Raw genomic sequence first — 11,942 nt, 5'->3', positions numbered from 1 at the left:
GCCTTAGTTGTCATGAATGAGTGCCCCGTCACCAGCAGCATGCAAGCAGAATCCAGGCAAGGGTTGATGAGGACACCACAGGAAGAATTCCCGCCTTAGGTGGTATTTGGAGTGGATAACCTTTGCCCTCTGGTAGTCTGTATTCTCTCAGTCTCCCAAGCTTATCAGTGGGGAAGCTGGGGAGGCTGGGGAGGCTGGGAGCTCAGGCTGCCAAGGCTGAGGGCAAGCCTGCCCCGCCATCCTTTGTGAAGGAGGCCATCCGGACTGTGCCTATCCCGTATGCCAGCCAAGGTGCTATGTGCTGGGACCCCAGGGGTGAACAGGACACTGTCCCTCTCCTTGGAGAGTTCACAGCCTCCTGGTAGATGACTGTGCAAATAGTCAATAGCAGCAATAGTAATCACTCAGGATAACAGGCAAAGTGTTTGGAGGGGGGCCAGGGGAGAAGCAGCAGACTCTATCCATAACCCCCTGCCTCCAGTCTCCCTAAAGCGCACATGAGAGGATCTTGCTGTCTTCCTTCCTGCCTACTTTTTTTAAAGTGATGTGTCCAGTTCAGACACATTCCTTAGGCAGCCATTCTGTCCCCAACTCTTCTGAGTTACCTGATCTTTACACTGGGCATCAAAAAACGCACCTCGCTGGGCTGCTGTGAGGATGAACGTTGACATTCACTGAGTGTGCCCCTAACGCCAGGCAGGTGTAGACGCTCGGTGCAGTGCATGGTATTCACAGCGAGGGTGAGATACGTCGGCTGGGACCTTGGCTTTGCTCCTAAGTAGCCACGCGACCCTCTCCTGCTCAGATATAAAAATATCTGCCTTGCAGAACTTGTGAGAGTCAAGTCAGGTGATTCCAGGAGCAAGGTTTGCAAACTGGAAATGCTGATTCCTATTACGATCATTACTAATGTGATTCTTGGTGAAGTGTTCCTCTCAAGGCCCCAGGGGAGTGGGGACCGGAGAAGGGTGGGGATGGAGCCAGGAGGCAGCCAGTGGCTATTGCAGGGGTGGGAGGGTCACTCCCCCTAGACTCCCACAGGAGCCTGGGAGCAGCAGGGGCTCCATCTGTCCTGGTTGCCCTCCACAGGCTGGGACGGCAGCACCTCCTTGGTGAGCAGGCGTGAGTGAGCAGGTGTGCCTGTGTGTCTGTGTTTGTGCCCGTGTAGGCGGGTGCAGGAGGGTGGGGTGGGCACAAGGATTACCAGTGTCTGTAGCCAGAAATCACTTATGGACGAAGAAGAATGAGGATGTAATTGGATTTCAAAGATGCTTGGAGTGAGCTACTGTTAGCACCCGGGACTGCAGGAGCGAGGCCTGCGGAGTGGGGGTTGGACCTCATCTTTGGGCCTGGGGGCGGGGGTGGGGGGATGGGAAGAGGTTTCAGCAGTGATGGGAGCGTTTGACATGGTGTTGTCGGAAGCCTGTTGTGGTTGAGCCCGGGGTGAACAGGACACTGTCCCTGTCCTTGGAGAGGTCACAGCCTCCTGGCAGATGACTCCAGATAGTCAATAGCAGCACAGTAACTGCTCAGGCTAACAGGCAAAGTGCTTGGAGAGGGGCCGGGAGAAAGCAGCAGACTCTATCCATAACCCCCTGCCTCCACTCTCCCTGAAGCAGATCTGGGCTCAAGTCCTGGTTATGGGACCATGAGCCAGTGATTTCACTTCTCCGGGCCTCAGTTTGCTCATCTGTAAAATGGAGCTAATGACAGGGCCTACCTCATGGGAGTTATTGGAAGTTTGGCACAGAGGCTGCACATGAAGCCTCAACACGGGGCAGGCAGGTCTTCAGTCATCAGTTGTTGCTGCTGGTGTTATGATGAGGCAGCCTGGGAGGAGTGGAGGGAGTAGCCTCAGGAGTGCTGGTGTATCTCAACGGGAAAGCAGAGCTCTGGGGTGAGAGCTCTCTAGCCAGGGTTCACGGAGGCTGCCACAGGAGCACCATTTTAGACCAGAGAGGAGGAGCCTCCATCCCGTGTCACAAGGAGGAAAGCAGACAGCTGGGCTTTCACAACTGCTTCTGGTTCCCCTCCTGGTTTCCTCTCATTTCCTCCAAAGCTTCCTTGTCTGTAAACCTGCCTGGGGAGGAGAACTCTGTTACACACAGCGCTGGGGACTGGAAGGAGCAGCTGGGAGCTCAGAAACCCCCAGGCAGGCCTCCCAAACGCTTCTCGCCCCCACCCCTCCAGCTTGAGCACTGACCAGCCCTCCTCCCCCCACCCCATTCTCCTGCCGGCAGCTTCCCTCCTGTGTGACTCATCCCCACCACCTCTGTTGCTGCTCCAGGACCAGGAAATGTCAAGCAATTTCTTATCTGTGGGAGAGACAACTGATCAGGATGGGGGTGGAAGCAATGAGGCTCAGATCTCCCCAAAGAAAGAGTGTGACAGCTAGGGGACCAGAAGACCATGGCCAGCGCTTTCCTGCTTCCTGTCGGGGAGGGCTCAAGGAGGAAGGTGAGAGTGGGATTTAGCAACTAGACCCATCCGGGATTTAGGCTCAAGGTCCTAGTCCTCTTCTAACCAGCTCTGTGGCCTTAGGCAAGTTACTCAGCGTCTCTGAGCTTCGGCGGCGGCGTGTTCCTCTGTCAAATGGAAAGAGGAAAATCATGATACATAGGGTTCTTGGGGTATTAAGTGAGACAGTACATGTACCTGAGCTCAGGGCCTGCAGACAGTCAGCACTCAGTAAATGTTCATTGACTCAGTGAATGAATGGACACATGGAAATGGCAGTGAGCTGGGCGCACATGGCTGTCTGCAAGAAATCCACCCTCCGCTAGCTGGGAGAATTGGGGAGATGTCTGTCGACCTTGCATCCGAAGCCTGGGACACCTGGACATCTGTTGCTCTGTGCTAGTACTGAAGGGACAGCTTCCAAAGCTCAGGGCAGATGGAGTATGGACTACCCCTTATGGGCATAGCCAATATTAGAACCTCAGGCTGGGTCCAGATTCTCTAAGTGCTGAGCCCTGGCCAGGAAAAGATTTGCTATGCAAGGAGGGTAGCAGATTTTGGACCCTCATCTTGGGCGACCCCCAGGACTCCTTCACAATGAGTGCCCAGAGCAGCCGGTCTGTGGTGTGGGATCACAGTCTTGCACCCTAGGCAGCTGGCTAGGGCAATGGCTGCCACTTCACTTGCCTCCTGCCCATGATAAAACCCCAGGGGGCTTTATCATTATTTCAAAAAAAGTATTCTGAGCCTCTACTATGTGCCAGATGCTGGTCTAGTTCCCTACGCGTCATTTATCTTAACAAACCTCATGAGGTTGGTATCATTACTGGCCCCGTTTTACAGATGGCAAAATGGAGGCCGACTGAGTTCCATAACTTACCCAAGATCACACCCTAGAAAGCAGGGAGGTGGGACCAGAACCCTGGCAGTCTAACCCGGAGCTCAGGTGCTTCTAGTTGTGTCACTGGCCAGGACAGGCATTACTGATCCCCTGTAAGGCCTGCTCCTCCTGGCCTACCCCTGCCCCAATGAAGTCACAAAGTTTGGGGATGGTGTCACCCACAGACCCACAGGAACATCTGCCAAATAGATTCTAGTTTATAAATAGCTTTAGAGTGTGAAGTCTCAAAGCCTTCTTGGGGGCAGAAAAATGGTAGAAACCTAAACTCTCAGTTCCACCTCAGACAAGGAAGCTCTGGGGAAGGAAGTCACAAGGGCAGCTATCCGTGGTCCAAAAAGCCCCCCACGTGATTCTGAGACCAGCCGAAGTTTGAGAACCATTGCTTTAGAATTTGCAAAGCAGATTCCTAGATTGTCTCATTTAAATGGGCACTTTGCTATTATTCCACTCATTTTGCAGGTAAGGCTAATGAGTATCCATTTGCCAGATATCACCCACCAGGGAAGTGAAGATGGGCCTGGAACCCACAGTTTTTGGTTCTGGAATATTCTTGTTTGCACTGCTGGGACCAAGCTGCTGAGCAAGGGGGTGGGGGAGGGCCTCTGAGCTGAAGGGAAGGGTGAAAGACCAGAGGGGGGAGGTGGGAAGGGATTCCACCTCCCTCCCTCCTGGGGGAGAGGCGGGCCGCGGGGATAATTCCCTCGGAGGCGCCGCAGCCCAAATCTACGTAAATAAAGCCCGGGCTGGCGTTTTGAGTGATCGGTTTATTAATACTCGCGGGGCCACTGCCGCGGCAGAGGGCGATAACAAAGGCGCACCGGAGGCTTCGTTATGTAATTGCTCCGAGGGGCGCGCCGCGGGTGTTGGGGGCTCGGCCAGGAGGGAGGCTGCGATCCGGGGCTCTGAGGCTCTGGGCGGACGGCAGATGGAGGGAGCACTTGCTGGAGAGTCCTCACCCCGCTTCACCCGGCGCTCTCCTCCTCCCACTCACCGGCCAGCGGCCAGAAGGCGAGTTAACACCGGCACGGCAGGGTCCAGCCCTCCGCCTGGAGAGCGGACTCCCGGAGGCAGATCGGCAGTTCCAGAGGACCCCAAGGCTGAACCAGGGTCTCTCCTCCCCAGCTCACCACCGCTCGTCCTTGCCCCACTCTCGCCCTGGTTTGGGGGAGAGAAAGAGAGAAATGACCAACTTTTTGCGCCAGTCCTGTGTGCATAGCAAACTCATAGCAACCTCTGTGAGCGAGGTCCATTTTTTTAAATGGAGAACTGAAGCCCAGAAAGAGCTGGCTTCATAGACCACGGTTTTGAATCCCCAAATGTGTCAGCTCCAAAGCCCACATTTTTTTTCCCTTGGTTGTCACAAGGTGGTTTTTATAACCACCATGGATCAAGTTTTGCCTCAGTTTCTCCAAATGCTCCAGCGCTTTAACCCTTCTGGCCTTTGCAAAGGCTGAGCCCTCTGCCAGGCATTTCTGAGAAGTCCTTCCCAGTCTCCCCAGACCTGCGCTCCCACCTCCTACACATCCTAGGAAGCCTTGGAGGCAACCTCTCTGGCTCTGGGAGCGGCCATGCCAGCACCTGCCACACTGCTTCATGGGAACCACTGTCATCTGTCTGCCGCCATCAGGCCACGTGCTCTGGGATGGTGACTCCGAGTCTAACACATCTTCTTCACTCAGCCACTCCATCTCACCCCTCAGTGCAAGGCCAGGCACAAAGCACTGGGTGAATTTGAGGTGAAGGTTTGAACCCTCCGGTGGATTTAATGCATAGTGACAGTCTTCAGACCCTGCCTTCAAACTCTACACACTCACCTCTGGCTGTACCAACTCCTAGGCTGTGTGGCCTCTAGCAACTTCTGTAGCCTCCCTGGCCTCTGTTTCTCCATTGTTCAACAGGGCTCACAGCAACCTCGATCTCATGATGCTAGTGAGTGTTTATTGAACATTTACTATATGCTGGGCACTGTGCCAAGCACCTGCAGTGGGTGGCTTCATGGACTCTGCACACCAGCCCTGTGGAGGTAGTTACCATTATTATTTCCATTTTATAGACGAGTAACTCTCCCAAGTCTCCAGCTGATGAGGGACAGAGCCGGGATTCGAACCGTGCTCCTTCTGTCCCCTGGGCTTCTGACTTCCGTTCACAGGGCTATTTTGATAATTAGATGAAAAACAGTTAAGGGCCAGCATACAGCAGGTACTTAATAATGCTTCTGCCCCCCACTGTCCCAGGGTGGCTCTCCATTTCCCCTTCAGTTTTCTTCCCCATTGCCATAGGCCCCACGGCATTCTGGGAGCCCCTTAGGGCTGAGCAGGGGGAGGCAGGAGGACCTGGCAGAGGGAAGTGTTCTGGTTTCTGAGTATAAAGAAATGGTTGTTTTACATCCTTATAGTGAGAGGAGGGCGCAGCGTGCATTTGCCAGTCTAGCGAGTTGAGCTGCAGCTTCCCTGTGCTTCGCCAATTGCTGACATGCGTCTTTAGCCCAAGGCAGTAAACAGAAGCCCACTCCGCCTGGCAGCTCCATGTTCCTGGGGTGAGGAAGGGCGTCTGACCCCGGAGCTCTCAGGTCAGCCATCTAGGCCTACCGAGAAAGTAGGTGTCAGTGGGGGAGTTAGGGAGAGTTCCTGTGGGTCCCCCCAAGGCCATGAGGAGGACTCCTCCCTTTTCTCCGTGTACACAACTGAAAATGAGGATTATATATGCAGACAGGGAGAGAATAATGACTACTTATCAGTGACAATGTAGAGCAAGGCTGCAGGCTGCTACACCTATGGCAGACGGAGTGGTGCAGTGCACAGCCTGGGCAGCAGGTCGTGGCAGCCCAAGGGGACAGTCCATCATAGAGCTACAGTTTCATCCTGCAAGATTCATAATGAGCTTTAAATTATTCCAGCTGAAACAAATGAAGGAACGGATACATGCGTACAGACATAGATACATCCACAAAATGAGTGATGAGTACAACACCAGTTATGAATCAGAGAAGCCCATAATCTAGTGCAAGAGACAGACACCTGAGCAGTTGCTGCTCCCAGCTCCCCTCTTGTGCCTGGCTCTGTCCTGGGCTGGGACCTTGCCTTTGTCCCTGCTGTTCCTTTGGCTTGACCTTTCTCACCCATCACACCCTAGTCTTCATCTCTCAGCTCTGGACCATGCTTCTCTTGTCTCGGCTTAAATGTTTCCCAGCAGGGCGCTGGGGCTCATGCCTGTAATCCCAGCACTTTGGGAGGCCGAAGCAGGAGGATCACTTGAGGTTAGGAGTTTTAGCAGCCTGGCCAACATGGTGAAACCCCATCTCTACTAAAAATACAAAAATTAGCCGGGCATGGTGGCATGTGCCTGTAGTCCCAGCTACTTGGGAGGCTGTGGCACAAGAATCACTTAAGCCCGGGAGGTGGAGGTTGTAGTGAGCTGAGATCATGCCACTGCACTCCAGCCTGGGCGCCAGAGCGAGACTCAAAAAACAAACAAACAGCTTTGGCAACTTTTCTGTACCCACCCTCCCCCATCGCCCCCTTCACCATGCCTCATACCAAAGTTGGCGCAGGCCACATCCCTGGGCCCCAGAAACTCCCCCAAGCTGACCCCAGTAGCTCCCTCCAGGCCCTGTAGTGAATCTGACAGCTCGGTTCCAGGTTCCAGGTGCCCGGGGCTGGCCGTGAGCTACTCGAGGGCAGGACTCTATCTTGTTTCCCGCCATGCCTTTATGCCTAGTTCAGTGCCAAGCATACAGCAGGTGTCTGAACCGTGTGGGAAGAGAAAAGGTGTCGGGGAGAGGGTGAAGGGGAGATTGTCAGAGTGAAGGGGGCTCAGCCGCCCCACCCCAGCCTCACACACAGCACCCTCAGCCCAGGCACTGATCCCAGGAGTCTGAGAAGCTGGTCAGAACTGCCCTGGCTGCAGCTAACCTCTGAATGAGGCCCCACCGCCTGCTGTCACCTCCCTGCCCCCCCTCCTACTTCCCTCTCTGCCACCTCCACAGGGATCCTGGGCAGCCCACTAACTCCCACGGTGAGAAATCTCAAAGACTCCCGGGCCTCTGGCTGCAGCCGGCTGGCCGGCTTTCCCACCTCCTCTTTTTCTCTTCCTTCTGCTTTGCCTCATACCCAATCCCCCCCCCCCGCCCCGGGGGGCGCAAAAGAAAAAAAAAAAAAAAAAAAAGGCCCACACAGCAGCTTTAACAGTGAAAAACAACCGATTTAAGGAGTAATCGCTGCTGTAATGATTGTCTAAGCCCTGAGTCACTGTGGAAAATCAGATTGAGGCTCTGGGACTCCCAGGCTCCCTGAGCGTGTCATATGGGTTTGTTTTTTAATATCCAGGACCTCAGTGTCTCCATCTGTAAAATGGAAGGAATATTATCAGCCCAAAGAAACTGATGGTTAATCTCCTGATTTTCCCTGGGGCTGGAAATCAGAGGTTAAGGTAGTCTACAGATTGGCTTGGGAGTCATCAGGGTTCACATTCTTCCTACCACAGGACCCATGGGAGAAATGTGGTGCCGGGCGGGTGCAGAGAGACTCACAGCTTCTCGGGGCTCTGGGAAAGGTTTCTAGAGATGGTGACGTTTAACCGAGCTGGGACGCGTGAATGGGTGAATGAGAGCTATGGGAAGTGACGGAGTGATGGAAAGTCAGCTCTGGAAGGGACTACAGACCTCATTTGGTCGTACACTCTCATTTTACAGACGAAGAAACTGAGGCCTGAAGGGCTTTGGGAATTGCTCAAAGTCATCAGCTCATTAGTGGCAGAGCCCAAGTTAGAAAGCAGGCGCCTTGACTCCTGCTCCAGTGCTCTCTCTTAGGATGCCAGCCTAGCTCATAGAAAGAATAGATGCAGTGTGTGGCTTGCTCACCTTGAGCCCAGGGCTGTGCTAATGCCTTATGCGCATGTGCAGCATTGTCTTTCATTCCTGGAATAATCCTGTAAGGTAGGATTAGAATATAGGCCCTGTTTTATCTTAGTAAGGCTCAGAGAGGTTCAATGGCTTATTCAGGGACACACAGCAGGGCTTTCTTGGCCTGCAACCCCTCCTGGCTTCTCTATTCTCCAGCAGGGTCTAACATGGAGGGGCCTAAGCCGGAAGCGGGGCTTCTGAGCTGCACCCCTGGGTGGGCTGCCTTTCCCTCGAGCCTCTGTCCTCTCTAAGGAGGGTTAGAGAGGGACCCCTTCCCTAGAGGGGAGGGAGCCTGGGCTTTCCCTGGAAGAAGCTCCCACAGGAAGGGAAGCCAGATCGTCAAGGAGACAGGAGGCATACAGGTAAAATCCCCATCAGTAAGAGGCTGCCTGGCCAGCGCACGTCTTTGAAATGCCAGGCTCTCCTGGTGAATGCATTCCAGCTTCTGCGGCAGAAAACCAGGTAGGATTAAAGGAGGTGGGGAGAGGATAGTGTCCAGGGGTGGGAGGGACCAACCTGCCCCTCACCCTGACCCCACACTGGAATGGGCATGGCAGACAGGGCGCTGTCTCCTAGGAAGCCAGGATACTGCCTTGGTACCACAAAAGCAGGGCAACCCATAAAACAAGAAAAAAATGTTTTCAAACAATTTAATTTTATTACAAAAATGCATTAAAGTACTGTTGTCATCATGGGATTTCCTTACAGTTACAGTTTAGTGTTATTTTTGTTTGGGATTCGTTGGGGATGGGGGGAGAAACCATGATCTTTTCAGACTTAGAGCCTTTCAATATTGCAGCTGTGCAGGGGAGGAAGGGAGGGGCGTGTTGAAGGGCCAGCCCTGATCTCCCCTGGATACTGACGTCCAAAAGTATTACCTAAGGAGCCTGGAGTCTTGGGTCCCACGACTGGCTCTGGTATGAATTTACAGCATCAAATTTACTTTATGAAACTGTACGCATTTTTGGGCCTCGATTTCTTCACCTGTTGAATGGGTATAGTTACTATTACTTCACCTATGTCACAGACCTTTCATTGTCATTCGGGCTAGAAATGAACAGAGACAGCCAGTGGCAGTGCCTGGGAGGACTTCAGGGACTCGCTGCAAAGCGTGTTACACATGCAGATTCACAGGCCCCTCCCCAGACCTCCTGGGTCCAAATCCATGGGGTTGGAGCCGAGAGATCTGCATTTAACCGCTCCCCTCCCCTCTACTCAAGTGATCTCATGTCATCATAGTGAAAACTCACCAAAGCCAGAGATTTGGGTTCTTCTGAGGAGCTGCCACCTCTGCCACGTGGCTGATGCCTCCTGTGTGAAATCAGGGAACGGACCTGGGTGGTATCTGCAGGTGCAGCCTTTGTGGTGTCTCTCTGAATGGCCTGGGCTGGGGCTGGCTGGCCAGCAGGAGGTGGAGAGGGCAACCCAGGACAGAGGCCCTGTGAGGTAGGGCCAGGACTTGAAGTCTGGCACTGACAAATTCTCTAAGAGGGGGGCAGACCCCACCACCCCAGCTTCCGGCTGGGCCCCAAGGTCCGGGAGACTCCATGAAGGGGTGGCAGGTGTGCCATCTGCTCAGGCGTGGGCTGGGGAAGGGGGGCAGACACCAACCGTCCAGTATTGAATGGCCTTTCTGTTGGGACCCAGCCTGAAGAACAGATGGCCTGAGGGCCGCTGGCACTGGTGCATGAGGGGGCGACAGAGGCCGGGCCTCCCCCCTCCCCGCTCACCCCCCAATAAGTCACAGAGTCCTCTCTTCCTGAGTGAGCAGGCCCTCACAAGGCACCCTTGGTGACAGTAGCCAGGAAGAAGCTGGTTTAAGGAGGATTAGCAGGTCCCCACAGCAGGCTGCTGGGGGAAGGCTGGGAAGCCACCCAGCACCTACAGCCTCCACCGGAGCCAGAAGGGGAATGGGATACCCGGTGCGGGAGGGCACCAACTTCCAACCTCTTCCCCCAGGGCTTCTTTTTCTTTTCTTTCTCTCTCTTTCTTTCTTTTTTTTTTTTTTTTAAGTTGGAGTCTCACTCTGTCACCCAGGCTGGAGTGCAGTGGTGTGATCTCGGCTCACTGCAAACTCTACCTCCTGGGTTCAAGTGATTCTCCTGCCTCAGCCTCTTCAGTAGCTGGGATTACGGGTGCCCGCCACCACGCCTGGCTAGTTTTTGTATTTTCAGTAGAGATGGGGTTTCACCATGCTGGCTAAGCTGGACTCAAACTCCTGACCTCAAGTGATCCGCCTGCCTCAGCCCCCGAAAGTGCTGGGATTACAGGTATGAGCCACAGCACCTGGCTTCCCACCAGTTTTTACTGATGGAGAAACTGAGGCCTGGGAAGGCACAGAGCCCTAGCTCCACATCACGCCCGGGTCAGTGGCAGAGCTAGGACTGGAACCGAGACATCCTGATACCGTATTTGAGGCTCCTCCTGCCCCTCTTCCGGCTTCCCTCCTGACAGTCCCCCTTTCCCTCCTCCCTCCCCTCCACTCTGCCTCCTTCTCCTGAGACCTGGCCAGGCCTCTCCACCTCTGTGTCTCTGCCACCCTCGTCCTCTGGTCTGAAACCCTCTCCTGCTTTAGCTGCTGCAGATTCTTCAAAACCCAAGGCAAGTCCCCACCTCCTCCAGGAAGCCTTCCAATCCATCTTCCCAAACTAAGCATCCAGAATGTGAGGCCCATGCACTGTCCACTTGGGATTGTGGAAGCCAATCCCTTCGTGATAAAGAATCAGTAACGGAGACTCAAGCAGGGAAAGACTTTTAGAAATGTTCCCCACTGCTACCTGCCCCCTGCAGCTATTCTCCCGAGCTTCGTTTTTCTTTAAAAATTCAGAGAGGCTGTCAAGGAATCTGGTAAAACAAGGGTCCCTTTGGGTTCTTCTCTTGAAAGGAGGTATTTTTTCTGCTTTCTCTCCAAGGTTTCCCAGAGACTCGGATTTCCTTTTCTTTCAGAGACAGGAGCTGAGCCACGCCTGCAGACACCTGCTCCCCTGCTTTGGAGATAATCACAGGGTCATAAGCTCTGCAAGGGACCTCACAGCTGCTGGGCCGGAGCCAAAGGGGCCTCAGGGAGACACTTTGAGGGGGACATGGGAGGAGGAGAGCAAGGGCATCCCCTTTTGGGGAGAGACCCAGGTGTGAATCCCTGATCCAATATTTACTAGACCTCTTGCCTGGGAAAAGCCTTTGAGCTACCTCTGTGCCCTCCTGGCCAGGCTATGGGGAGGGCTTGGATAAGGTCTGGTTGCCAGAGGGGAGATGTTGGGCCCCAGCCCCTGCCCTCTCAGGGGCCCAGTCCAGGGACAGAATCCACTAATCACAACAACCACTCATGTCTCAAGATTCCCCAGTCCACTAAGCCAAGGGCATCCCCTACTCAGCCCTTCGCCTGCATTGTTAGAAATAGATGTTGGAAATAGATGCTTGGTGCAGCAATGAAAAATCAGCACTGAGACAAAGGATCTTTCAGCAACGTAATTTTTACTTCCTGGGCTGCAGGAAGGGTACACTCACTAGCCATCTTGCCACAAGAATACAAAGAACAAAGGAAAACACACAAATTTATCCCTTATGCATGTGGGGTTGTCCTTATTGCTGTGTCTGATCTCCGTTGGCTGGAGCCAGACCTCACAATCTAAACTAAAACCTGATTGGCTAATAACTTAAAACTTTTCTAAACGGGTAAAAGAG

General features: G+C 53.8%; 1 long non-coding RNA gene across 1 annotated transcript; it reads right to left on the bottom strand.

Annotated features, from left to right (window-relative positions):
• Window positions 1-4,102: 4,102 nt before the first annotated feature.
• LOC116555084 lies at window positions 4,103-9,852 on the bottom strand. Its single transcript, XR_004270363.1, has 3 exons — window positions 9,509-9,852; window positions 5,337-6,219; window positions 4,103-4,513 (listed from the first exon to the last, which is right to left on the bottom strand). It is a non-coding gene; the product is annotated as an uncharacterized LOC116555084 (long non-coding RNA).
• Window positions 9,853-11,942: the final 2,090 nt, after the last annotated feature.

The sequence above is a fragment of the Sapajus apella genome, unplaced genomic scaffold, assembly GCF_009761245.1.
Source record: "Sapajus apella isolate SASKATOON/1434 unplaced genomic scaffold, GSC_monkey_1.0 scaffold14, whole genome shotgun sequence".
Taxonomy (NCBI): Eukaryota; Metazoa; Chordata; class Mammalia; order Primates; family Cebidae; genus Sapajus; species Sapajus apella.
Note: the sequence above shows the minus strand (reverse complement) of the source record. Positions and strands in the feature narration are given on the sequence as shown.